Genomic DNA, 14,121 nt, shown 5'->3' on the forward strand with positions numbered 1-14,121 from the left:
ATTGTTGCTCTCACACACTGTTGCTCTAGCTGTAGTGCACTGACACTGTGGTGACATCAGGACAGCACAGGGGGATTGTTTGTGCAGATCAATGATGGGCAGGATTTGGCCTTCATGCTTAACTTTATCTATACGGGGGGTTGTCTCAGATCAAATGGTTCCCAGGTAGACACAGTGACACATAGACAGAGCAAGCTACCATAAAAGAGAATGAGGTTTTCGTGGGAGATCTTCTCGCTGATGGTCATTCTCAAAAGGGGTGCCGTTTTCATTTACTGTTTCATCATGCAGGCCGTGTGAAGCCATTAGACTGCTGTGATTAAGTGCTAAACAAATGATGTAGATCTGACCTTGATTTGGATATGTGCGTTGTAAAAGAGGCATTTCATAAAAGAGGAATTTCATAGTCTGTGACTGTCATGTTTTATGAAGAAATATGTGTTGTTTTTATGTTAACCAACCAACATGCTTAAGGTATTGGCCTATTCAGTTGCTGTCATATTCAATTGAACTCAAGACAACAGTGGAAAAGCTTATCAGAGGAGATTGGTACACGACCTCTGTGTGGTGTGTAAGACAAATACTTAAGGGCTTGAGTATTGCCAGTTTCAAAGCCCACCATTTGAATAAATGTGCTTGTCATGCAAGGAAAATGTCCCATGAAACATTTGTGGCAGGTCTGTAAATTATTAATTGTGATCTTAAGTCAGTGCTATGCTCCATTGTGTTGTCAGTTCCATCGTTGTTCAGCTGACCCGACAGCCCCAAGACAGCATTTTCTTACGGGGTGGAATTTAGAGCAAGCACTTTAGGGACAATACAAGTGATGAAAGCTCTAAAGCTGCTGTTATACACGGTAACCTGGGCACTTGAGCTGACACACACATGCAGATATACAGTATATGGACACACATATGCACACAGACAAACACAAGGGACTCCCAAACAAATACAGGCTGCAGGAATATTTACACACATTAGACGTCAACATTCTTCTGCTCTGTGTCCTCTTCATGGTTTATTTATTAAGACCTCATTGGTTACCCAATTCACATGCATATTTTTATTTTGTGAACTTCAAAAGGTAAATGTACTGAAGTGTCAAGTTAATAAAGAGAGACAGATTTAAGGCCATCGTCACACGCTCTACGAACCATCAGACTTTGCCATAGTGGTATGGCAAACGTTATAAGATATCCCCTCATTATATCAGAAAAGCCTCAGATTCCTGCAGAGAGCTTCTCAGAGAAAAGAGTTTAAGAGCAAATCCTACATGCTTAACTGAAAGACTTAACTGACAAGAGAGTCTCAGACTAGCTACCAAGTGCTAATTTGGAGGCATGTGTTTGCATTCAGCTGAGGCTAACACAAATTATTTACGGATATTACATTACATTAATAATTAATTTTGTTTTACAAAATTAACCCCAGTGCATTACTACTAGAAAATGTGGACAGACTGTACATTCAATTCAAAGTCACATATTTACTTCTCATTGTTGTATTCACCCAGCAGAAGCTGAGCTGTATCTATTCCCCTGCACTACAGAAGCTTGCATGCGAGTGCTCTGCCACTGCTGGACACTCTACAGTACAGTATAAAATCCCATTAGCATTGGAGAAAGAGCATGGCAGGTAGCCCTAATACATTAGAGGATTTAGCAGATCACTCTGCCTGTATGCGACTTCGGCCTGCCAAGTCTTTAGGGCAAGGGAAATTGATAACTCGTACCCAGACATTGTAGTGTGGCTCAATATTCACTTTTTATAAAGCAATTTTGTGCCCTTACAGTATGGGTCTCCGTGTACTATAAAACTGACACAATGGATTACAAACATCTCCCAACGAATTGCAACACGTTACTAGTTTCAAACAACATATTAAGATATTTATAATTTTGAGTTGTATATTTGTCAATATCATTAGCCACAATGCAACACTATTTTTTTCAAAATGACTGATATTTTAGTACATGAACTGCTAAAATAAAAAATAAAAAAGATCACCAATTAGAAGGATAAGTTCTGGGAATGTGGCAAAGGGACCTAAGATGGCTTGTCAATCGCAATAATGATTCCCTTGGCTAGCAGGGGCAGAGACAGGGAGGAATTTCATTCTACTTGCATCATACAAGGATAAACTGTTTGGGCAATAGCACTTAAAGAGATCTGCATAAAGGGAACACGTTATCTGGTTGAACAAATGACAAAAGAAAACGACAGGGAACAAGGAATTGGGGCTGCTATGCAGTACACTTTTTTATTCAACTTGATTAAACATCTTATAACATAACTTTCACCAGGTTTACAAGGTTCTACAGTCTAATCTGGCAGATCTGGTGCATGCTTTTCATTCCACAACTAAAGCTGAAACGCTTGAGTAACTAAAGATTAGTGGGAGAGAAAATACAGTATGTCTCCTTCAATTTTGATCATTGATTAATTGTTTCAGTCATTATGAAGAAAATATCAAACATTCACTGGTTTCAGCTTCACAAATTTAAGGATTTATCTAGGGATGCAGCTAACAATAATTTTTGTAATCGAATATTCTAGCGATTATTTCATCGATTAATCGAGTAATCGGATAAAAAATTATTTTGCCTTAACCTCTCAAGGATCACTGTACCGTGGACGGCACACTGTGTGGCTGTGGCGTCGCTGTAACCTCCATTCACGAACGTTTTTATAAAGCATTAAATCTTCAAAATATACAGCCATGCGACACAACAATTGAAAGCTTATGATTCAATTAAGCCCACATACAAAGCATAAGATGATTTATAGCAGTTACACAACTGTTATAAAACGTAGCTTCTTACCGATTTTTCCTGCTAAAAGCTAAGGAGTTAGCCATCACGGGATGTCTTTGGTGTCTTTTTAGCCTTCAGAGGAGTTTTTCTATCCAGGCTGGAAGTTGTGCCTTTTTTCGGAGTTGTTGAGCAATAAATCCAAACTCTTACATCCTAGATTTATCCACTTGATGTCCATAATTTATCACGTTTTCGGTCATTACTGCCGCTAGCTCCGTGCTACAGTCTAGCATAATTCTCCCATGATGCTTTGCGAGATTGTGTTGACGTCTTTCAACCAATGGGAAGGCAGGTCCATCATACAAAGACTATGTAGTTGAAAAGATAGATCACTCCAGCGAATCTGAGCGAGAACAAAGGCTATATAGTAGGAAAGACAGGTCACTCCATCTATCTAGTCATATCAACTCACGACATTAGGCTACAACCGCTAAAAATACTGCACGTTCTAGCTAGCGCTAGTACGTTAAGCTAACATCAATACGTTACCTTGTGTCAGCTGGGCTTGGTGAGCTGACATTAACAACAGGATGTTTTCGGCTCAGGTATTGGATCATAGTTGATGTGCTGTTGTGGTACGCAAGTTCTACTTTGCAGTACACACATTGTACCTTGTCACCTTCTTTTTTTAGTTTGAAATGATCCCAAACCTTTGACATTTTTTGCCTTTTCCTGGCGGTATCTTGGCTCTCCGCCATCGCGTCACTGAATGTTGTGTGCGTCATTAATAACGGTCCGTGTGAAACAATGACTCTGAGCGGAGCGGGCCGCATAACGCGACTGATTGGAATTAAACGAAGCTTCGAGGCAGAGAATTTGCCTCGAAGCTTTTTTGTAATCGAATTATTCGAATTATTCGAGTAATCGTTTCAGCCCTAGATTTATCGCTTTTCTCTGTTTGATATTGACCAAAAATGTAATAGTTTGAGGTTTTGGACTATGGTCACACAAAACAAGCAATTTGAAAACAACAATTGCATGTCTGTCTGTCTGAAGAAAGGGATCCCTCGTCAGTTGCTCTTCCTGAGCTTTCTTTTCAATTTTTTTCCCCATTAAAAGGGGTTAGTTTGGGGAGTTTTCCATATCCGAAGCGAGGGTCTAAGGACAGAGGGTGTCATATATTGTACAGATTGTAAAGCCCCCTGAGACAAATTTGTGATTTGTGGTAAATGGAAATATAAATAAAATTGACTTGAAAACATTACCTTAGGGTCTCGTAAATAGTCATGACTATTTTCCACCATTTAATTTGATTACTCTATGAATCAAGAAAAACAATCAATAATAAAAAATAATTTTGTTGCAACCCTACTTACAATGTTATCTTTAGCTGTGTACCGAATGAGTAATCTCTACAGACACCAACTTTCATGTATGTTTAATTCCATGCTATACTACTGAAAACAGTGTTTGATTAAATGAACAGTACCTGGCACTGGTACAACTGCTTAATTAAATAGTTGGACCTTGAAAAAAATTACACTGGCATACCAAGGGGTGGATAATAATTCAATATTATCATATTTCACTATAGTGACAAATTTATCCTGGACCTCTAATAATGTGTATAATATAGTATGATGATATATTATACCTGTTTAGAGACTTGGCTGGCAACAGAACTAACTTAAAAACATTTGGGAGCAATGAGTACCTATAGGTTAACACTGCAGTCAAGATTCTCTGTCTCACTTCAATTGCTTGGGAACATTAAGAGAGTGGACTAGAATTATAAGGAGGCTAGCTCCCATGCCTCAGCTAACAGCTACTGCCTCTTCTCTCTGTTGCTCAGATCTCTTTCACCCCATCCCCTCTCACCCCATCTCCTGCGCTCCAGCCCAGTGAAAACAAAGTGAATAATTCATGACCATACAGAGCAGTGTGTGCATGGATACAGTGCAATGTATGCATGTATCTGAAACATCCACTAGGCTGTAGAAGTCCTTGCCATAAAGCTGTACATGAGGGCATTCACGAATACAACCAAAATCCACGGCCAGCCATCAGCCAGCCCTACCAGCTCCCTGCTAAGACGTCCACACTGGAGAAAAAAAAAGGAGGCTGGGGCAGAGGGAGGAAGAAAGATAAAGGTAAGCAGTTGGCTGAGGTAGCTTGAAGCAGAGCGGGTCAGAGAGGATGTGGCTATGACAGTTAGTGGGCCAAGAAAAAGGTAGAGAAAGGGAGCGTGGAAGAAAAAGGGAGGGTGGCAGCGTGACGACAGAAAAGAAAGGTGGGAGAGCCAGCGAGAGGGTGGGAGAGATAGTGGGAGAGAGGGTGGGAGAGCATTACATACAGTCAGCTTTGACAAACCAGCCACACAGCCCGTAGCCTGGAGTAAATGTGATAACTGTTCACAGACCCATCAGAGTCTGCTTCACGCTGCTCTACACCTGGTAAAGCCAATGTCATGGCCACTCACAAACTGAAGTCACCCAGGGCCACATTTATTCACACACACACACACACACACACACACACACACACACACACACACACACACAAACAGAAACACTTCATCTCTCTGTCCCTAAAACATTTCCATTGATTCCATCTTACATTCTCTTGCTACCTCCCTCTCTTATAGTAAATTTGAATGAAGGTAATTCATTGGTAAGGCTGAGAAGCATCAAACAAAAAGGGAGAATCTGGTTTTAGCTGTCTGCTATCGTTTCCCGCAGTACCTGCATGTTTGAAGGGTATTTCAGGCTGCCTGGCATAATTGGCTGATTTGTTTTTCAACAGAGCTGCCCTCAGATAAGACATCCATTTTCACTTTAAATAAAGATAAATATGATGAATAGAAATTGTTCAGATGTCCATTCCATTCTAGAGTTAAGTTAGAGTGAGAAATGTGATATTACTGGGTGAGAATTAGATATCGAGATTCATATAGTTTAATTGTTATGTATTGATTTTTAGCTTTTGTTTTTCTCCTCTCTCTCTCTCTCTCTCTCTCTCTCTCTCTCTCTCTAGCGGGACTTGCGTGCCATCTCTCTGCATCAGGAGATGGCTTTTGAAAGCAACATGTCTTTTTAAAGTTCTACAAGGGACTGGGCTGGGCCCATAGACTCTAAAAATAGTGAACGTAATATTAATAATGATAATACATTTTATTTATACAGCCCTTTTTAAAATACTACGTCAAACTGGATGTGTTAGAGAACAGGGAGCCAGTGGATATTTTGGAGGACGAGGGTGATGTGGTTGCGGGAGCGGGTGTGGGTGAGGAGATGGGCAGCAGAGTTTTGAATGTACTGAAGTTTATTTAAGGCTTTTGCAGATGAACCATAGAGAATGTCGTGGCAGTAGTCGATTCTGGAAGTGATGAAAGCGTTTATCAGAGTTTCGGCAGCAGGGAAGGTGAGTGATGGGCGGAGACAGGCAATGTTTTTGAGGTGGAAGAAGGCAGTTCTGGTGGTCTGGTTGATGTGATGTTCAAAAGTGAGATTGCTGCCGAAAATGACTCTGACAAGGTTACGGATGTGCAGGGATGGAGACAGGGTGGAGTTGTTGATGGAGAGACTGAAGTTGAGGGTGTTTTTTTGTGTGGAATTTGGGGCCGATGATGATCATATCAGATTTATTGTAGTTGAGTTGGAGGGAGTTTGTTTGCATCAAGGTTTGTATATCAGTGAGGCAGTTGGTCAGAGTGGAGGAGGAAACTGTGGTGATGGATTTGGTGGAAATGTAGATCTAGACATCATTGGCGTAGCAGTGGAAGTGGAGACCATGTTTGCGTAATTGGTACTTCCATGTGGCAGGATGTAGAGGATGAACAGGAGAGGACCAAGCACCCAACCTTGGGGGACGCCTTGTGACAAAGGTGCAATGGAGGTGGTGCAGTTGTTGATGAACTGTTGTCTGTTGGTGAGATAGAATCGAAGCCAGGAGAGTGCGGTGCTAGTGATGTTGCAGTAGCTTTCCAGTCCGGACAGGAGGATGGAGTGGCTGATGGTGTCAAAAGCTGCAGTGAGGTCGAGCATGATGAGGTGGCCAGAGTCAGAAGAGAGGAGGTCATTGGTGACTTTGACAAGGGCTGTTTCAGTGCTGTGTTGTGAAGAGGTTATTTAGAGGTGAGGTGGGTTTTAATTTGAGGAGCAACAACACGTTACAGAATTTTTTTTTAAAAGTGGAGACTGGAGATGGGTCGGAAGATGGACATGTCAGGGTTGAGACCAGGTTTCTTGAGGATGGCTGGGACAGCTGCAAGTTTGAGTGAGAGAGGAATTAATGATTTTGAAGATGAGTGGGATGATGAATGGTAAACAGGTCTTGATAAGAGCTGATGGGATGGGATCAAGGCTGCAGGTGGAGCTGTTCATCCGTGTGGTGAATTTTGACAACTTCGGGGACAGCAGGGAGAAATAAGACAGTGACTGAGTCTGGAGGGGTGAAGCAGGTGGTGATGGAGCAGGGGGAGATGGTCAAGTTGCTGTAAATAGTATTGATTTTGGATTGAAAGAATGACAGAAAAGAGTTGCAATTATCCACTGTAAAGGTTGTAGATATGTTGCCGGCGGGGGTATAGAAGTTTGCTTATTGTAGAGAAGAGAGTCTTGGGGTTGTTAGAGCCAGAGTGTATGAGCTGTGAGTGGAAGGTGGACCGGGCAGTGTTTAGGGAATTTTTGTATTGGTGAAGATGGTCTGTGTATCCGTGGAGGTAAACTGTTAAACTGGTTTTATTGTAGAGTCTTTCCAGCTGACGCTTGTGGGACTTCATTTGGTGAAGTGCAGGAGTGTACCAAGGGGCTGAGTATGTGAAGGAGAGTTTTGGTAATGGTGGGAGCCAACCGGTCCAGACAGGAGGAGAGACTGCTTTTGAAATAGTCCACAAGGTCGGTGGGATCATCAGACAGGGGGGGGGCAAATATTGCACTGGACAGTGAAGCCGAGAGAACGGATGGATTTATGGACTTGAGGTTTCTGAATGACATTTTGCACTTGTCTTTAGAGGTAGGTATGGGGATGTTGATATCAGTGATGACTGCAAAATGGTCCATGATGTGATCGATGATGCTGGAGAGATGATTTACTGTGAGAGCGGTGGAGCAGACCAGATCGAGGATATGACCATGGGTGTGGGTGGTGAAGTTGACATGTTGTGAAAAGTTGAGGCAGTTTAACAGTTTCAGAAATTCAGAGGCAGATTTGCAGTTGATGGTGTCGATGTGGAAATTAAATCTCCTCCAAGGAGGAGGACAGAGGGTGACATGGCACATAGCTGGGTCAAAAAAAGAAGAGAGAAAAGTAGGGTTTGGCTTGGGAGGGCAGTAGATAATGGCAGTGACAAGAGGAGTGGGTCCGGAGAGTTTGAAGGTTAGATGTTGAAAAGACAGCGTGGCTGGGGCGGAAGATGGTGGTTAGTTTAATGTCCTTTCTGTAAACAGTGGCAATGCCACATCCCCTTCCCTTGTTGCGTGGTTTGTCTGTGTGGGTTAATCCTGTGGGTGTGATCTGGTTGAGTGAGAAGTAGTCCACGGGTTTGTGCCAGATTTCGGTGACGCAGAGGAAGTCCAGTTTATTGTCAGTGATGAATTCATTCAGGATGAGAGTTGTATTGCTGATGAGGGCCATTTTCAGGTGACGTTGATTTGGGATTTGTTGGGAGGACTGGGCGAGAGGACAGAGGTTGAGCAAATTTGCATGCTGTGAATTGCTGTGATGACGTGATGAGGGAATACGGTTTGACCATAGTGAAGAGATGCAGTTTGGTGATAAGAACGGCCAGAGCGTTTGTGTAGAGGATGGGGTGGTGACATGTGAGGCCTCAGTAGGGAGCTGGTGAGGGTTATTGAACTGGTAGCTGCCATGGTGGGCGGAGACGTAGGAGACTCCGGGGAAGGGAGTTTGGAGTAAATAGTCACTCATGTGGGGCAGACTTAACAGCGTGCTGTAAGTTGGCTGCTAAAAACGATACCTGATCTGTTTGGGTGCACTTCATCAGTCCTATAAAAAAGGGAACGGGTCCAAAATAAATTAAAATTGTCAATAAAGAAGTTGTGGGCATGGCAGGTGGACTGAAGCCAGGTGTTGAGGCTGAGAAGCCAGCTGAAGCGCTCCGAGTCATGGGACAGCGTTGGTAAGGGACCACTGATAAAAACTGATTTACGCAGCTTTATAAAAGGCTAAACAGTTCATCAAAATCCCTTTTTATCTGCTCAGATTACTGACGAGCTGTGTCATTATAGCCAATATAAACTAGAACACAGCTAATAGAGGATGTAAGTGAGTGCAACAGCCCGGGTAGTTTGTTCAGCAACGCCAAGACTGTGGTGCCAGGGAAACAGCGTGTGGTGTCGATGTTTCTGATGATGCTATCGCCCACTATCAGGATGGTTGGGGTGAAAAGGGGGCGAGGAGCGGGAGGATGAAGACGCTCATTGCTGGGGGGGCACAGTTGGTAATGCGTGAGGTCCCCGCCGGAGCCTCCTTTAGAATCCTGCGACAGGCGGAGGAGATTGATGGAAGAAGGCCAGTGAGTTGGTTCTCCAGTGGGATCCCGAACCGACCGCACGTAGCGTCGGTGATGTCACCCATTGGTTTGTGGACTGCTGTTTTGAAGCCTTGAGTTTGGTGGTATATGTCACCATCTTGGTTTTTTGCAACCAGGGTATTTTTGACGAGAGGGCAGGGACGGACTGACAATCTGTGCGTTCGGGAAAAGTCCAGAACGGCCGTCCAACCGACGGCCAGTCTAATAAAGCAATATTAACAGCCAACAGCAGGGGGCGCTAATACGATGAAGAAGAAGAGTAGACCTACATCATTAGACGTGACTGGTCATGATGAGGGACAGACAACTTAAACAGAGTTAATTTCACATCAGCAAGAGGTACTGGTAAGTGCCAGGAGCAGGACACATTATAATAGTCTGCCTTTTTAGCGAATTGTATAGTCAGCTATCAAAATGGGTGTGCATCATGATTATGAAAATGATCGTGCCATTTAGTGCTGTCAAACTTAAAGTGTTTAATAATTTCTGTTAGGTTAATTTGAAACATGAAACGCGTTAGAAATTAATCGCGGGTTGACCGCGATTTCACTTCGTTGTATATGAGAGATTGTAGTGATCTCACTTTTGCTGCTAGGATGAAGACTATGGTACTGAATTAAACAGGAAAACATCAGGCATGCATTGGTAGGCCTACCACTCTAAATGTGCTAACAAACAGGGAAGGGGGCTAAATAAATCACCAACTTTAACCAAAAGTTTAACCAAAAAATCCTAGCTTGCACTTTCTATCTGTCTTCCATCAGAGTACAGTTTTTCCTTGTCTTTCATATTTGCGTTTACTATTGTGGAACTAGCAAAGACCTGGTGGTTGTTTGTGAAAGCTTCACAGACAAAATTGATAGGGCCTAGTCATTTTCATCATTTCACAGCCTTAATATGACAGTATAATAATAAAAACAGTAATATCAACAGTGTAATGACACTGACTGACAAAATATTAAATAGGTTATTCAATGCTAATTCAACACAAAGCAAAACATATTATATCACCAATAATAGCTAATAACCTATCTTTAAAATCATTTGTTTATTCAGGTTGAAGATAGTTGCAGCACAAAAGATGACAGGGAGAGTGCAGGAAAGTGCCAGGATGTCCCAGGATGCTCTACATCACAATATTTCAAACAGCATAAGTCAGATAGTCACAGCCTGGAACAATTTTTTGCTTACCACCCTCAGCAAAAGCCTAAAAACCTGTTTTTAGATTGTTAGATGTTGTTAGATGTTTTATAATTACAAGTTTGTGTAATTTGGGGTTTCTGTAGCCAGTGACATTTCATTATTTGTATTTTATTTTCAATGCAGATGTAATGGCATTGTACATTTTTTGGTTTTTTTTGAAGGCTGAGGCTTCATTAATAAACACAACCCCAATTATCATCATTGGTTTTGAGATGTTACTTGCTGTGAATACCTTGTCTGATAGGCTACAGTATTGTGGCATTGTGTCAGGACATCCTGGTTAGTCTCCGTCGCACGCGGCCAGATGATGGGCCTATTTGGGAGAAAGTCCAGGGCTGTTTTTTCAGCCCCAGTCCGTCCCTGCCAGAGGGTGGAGCTGTGGTGGATGGTGTGGCCAAGCCAGTGTTGTTTATGGTTACAACCTAAGTTAGATTTTCAATCCTTCTGAAGCGAGTCATCCATTGGAGATTTACCCGTGGGTAAACGCAGACCTCCGGGTACTGCCGACATTCATCTGCATGTACAGCAGTACACAGAAAATCGGCAAACTTTCCTCTAAGTTACCAGCTAATACTAGCTGTAGCTAGCTAGCTTGGTTGGCATAATGCTAAACAAAAAATTCAGGTCAAAAATGCCCCTCACTAGTTAACTAGTAGACATTTTGGTCCTTACTAGTAAAAGAGTGGCTCTTTTGGACGTTACTAGTTAATTAGTAAGGGACAATGCCATGCCACGTACAGTACATGCCACACGTCCAAATACTTCAGTCAATGAAAAAGTAATTTATAACTGACAGCATTGCAGCATAAAAAGATTATAAAGTTATATATATTATAAATAAATAAAAAGCCTTAGAAAGACTCACATTACAGCAATAATTTATAACACATCAGTCTTAATAATATGAAAAATGGTTAGGTTTGGTGATTAGGTTTCCATGTTTAGGTTTGCTGAGAAGTGCAATGGATTTCTGCTCAAAATGTACCTCTGACCATATCATTTTAAGTTATTTTACTACTTCTTAACAGTTTTTGAAAAACTTAAATGGAGTCAGATCAAATATTTTTTTTTACAAATTATATTTCCTCATATTTGAACTGTCTTAAAAATAAAATGTAGCATTGATCAAGGTTGGATATCTTTTCAGTCGGATCCGGTTGCTTTAAAGTGCAATATATGAAGAATATAGAACTGTAAATATTGTTGTGTGTAAGTTTGTCTGTGTATAGAATAGAATACACTTTATTGTCCCTGAGGGGAAATTTGTCTTGGACATAGTGCTACAATCTGTTGCTTCACAACATAAATAACAAAAAACATTCTCAGATTAACGTAAAATAAAATACAAATACAATACAATAAGATAAAATCAACATGAAAGCGAGATCAGCACAGCGTCCTAAGACACAAAAGAAGGACACACGTGACAGCACGGACGACACAACATCCTAAGAATGAACTGTAATAATTGTATGTGTTAGAGTAGAGAGATGCTTCACACTTTCAAATCAAAGTGTCAACAGACACACACACAATCTCCCTCTCTCTCTCTGACACACACTCACATTCACAGCCAGCTCAGACGGATTAGCCACTCAGTGTAAACAAAACACTGCCTAACCCATTCAAACCCCCGGGCCACATGCAGAGGCTCCATATGGAAAATTAGCCATGCGCTAAAAGCTTTTGGAATCAATACTCTACAGTAGCTGCACCACATCCCAAAGCCACTATCTCTATCCAGTTCACATGGGCTGACACACACACACACACACACACACACACACACACACACACACACACACATACACATACACATACACATACAGCTGACATACATGAAAGGTACAGTGACTGTCCAAGGTTGACAGCAGGTTAATCATAATGTTGTATTTTATGAGTTATAATATCAATACTTGTTTTGATTTGGTTGGCAGGGTGGAAGTCCTGCTTGGCAAGTTCATTCACTATGGCTTTTCAATCATCCGTCACCCCCACAGACAGGACTGGAAATGTGACAAACTGACAGAGAGAAACATTTTAAAGTTATGGAAAACCTATTGCATCTCTTTTTTTGCCTATACTGCAAAGAGTACGTTTGAGGACATGGCTATTTCTACTGTACTTATTACTCTGTCAGAAAAGATTTTGTACTGAGTCTTGGCAATGCATCACTGGAGCTGATGTGACATTTTTAACACTGGTTTGTAGTACCACATTATTTTACAGACAATAACACAGACACATGCATACAGTTGTATTAATATTCAAAATCAAATGATATGCAAGAAACAACTGAGACTGGGGTAAACACTGAACATGAACACTGAAGTAAACAATGTTGGTATCCATCAAGGAACACAGGTTGGTTAAACTTTTGTGTGTAAGGTGTAAAGTAAAGTATATCTGCAGGGACGCAGAGGAAAACAAAAAAAAACACTTTCTAAGGCACACAATTGTGTGTACCAAAATCCATTTCCACACAGCATCCTCGAAGGTTTTTCTCCTCCCGTCTTCGCTGTTATTGCTTCCTCTTATTCTCACACTATCTTTCTTTCACTATCTGTCTGTATGCTTATCAATTCTCTCTCTATGAGCACAGAAAGTTGTGGATGTAGAGTATCTGTTGATCTCTGTGTTTCCAGGGTTGCTGCTGGAGTGACTCTTTGATGCCTGCCTATAAATAATCAATGGAGCTCCCAAGAGAGAACTTTCATAAAGCCTGCCAGCCAATTAAGACCTCTTTCATACCATGGTCTGCATTATCTTTTCGCACACCGCCACAGCTCTTAAAAGGCAGACTGGGGATGCTGGGGAGGTCAAGGATGTCACTGTGCTGCTCAGCTACTATCCAATATACACTACACTGGGGAATCAGGGTTTGTGTCTTTTTAGCTTACAATACTGCCACAATGCCTAATGCAGTTTTAATCACAGACTGTATTTAAATATGGACGTCTCCATTTTCTCCTACTGTTAAAAAGTGAAGCCAAAATATCCCAGATATAGGCTTTGCCATCTTATAATTTTGGAGCCAGAAGCAGTAGTGGTATTGAAGTCCCGCCCATATACCCGCCCGACCAATCGCAAGTCAATCATAGCTGTCAATCATGACATTTTACCCCGTTTCTATAGCATCAATTAACTTAATTGATTAATTATAATTAATTGTAATATAAAATATATATAATTAAAACCAGACTTAACAGAAAAATGAACAAACTACAAACTACCTAAGCAATCAGAGATAAATTCAAAATAGCTAAGAAGCTCTGTTTTCTCATGGAAAGTGAAATACATTATGGTTACAAAATGCCAAATTAATTAATACTATAATGTATGTACTGTAGATAAAATGTCCATTTTCACAGAGAAAGTGCAACATGTACTGCTAGATAAAATGCAATACCACAGCTTGTTTAATCTGAAAGTTTATAAAGGTATTGCAGTTAGAGTAAGAAGTAACTCCAAACCAGTACATTTCATCAAAGCACTGTCTTCCAAAGCCTCCCTTCTCTCTTATTTCCATACTGTATACACCCTGTCCACACCCAGTGGAGTGTGATATAAAATTATATATTTGAATTAAAAAAGACACAGGTCATCATAGAA

At 41.2% G+C, this 14,121-nt stretch overlaps 1 protein-coding gene across 1 annotated transcript in view; it reads right to left on the bottom strand.

The window, feature by feature from the left end:
• Positions 1 to 14,121, bottom strand: part of shank3a (SH3 and multiple ankyrin repeat domains 3a) — a 204,606-nt gene that overhangs the window by 164,049 nt on the left and 26,436 nt on the right.

The sequence above is a fragment of the Sander lucioperca genome, chromosome 7 (genome assembly GCF_008315115.2).
Source record: "Sander lucioperca isolate FBNREF2018 chromosome 7, SLUC_FBN_1.2, whole genome shotgun sequence".
Taxonomy (NCBI): Eukaryota; Metazoa; Chordata; class Actinopteri; order Perciformes; family Percidae; genus Sander; species Sander lucioperca.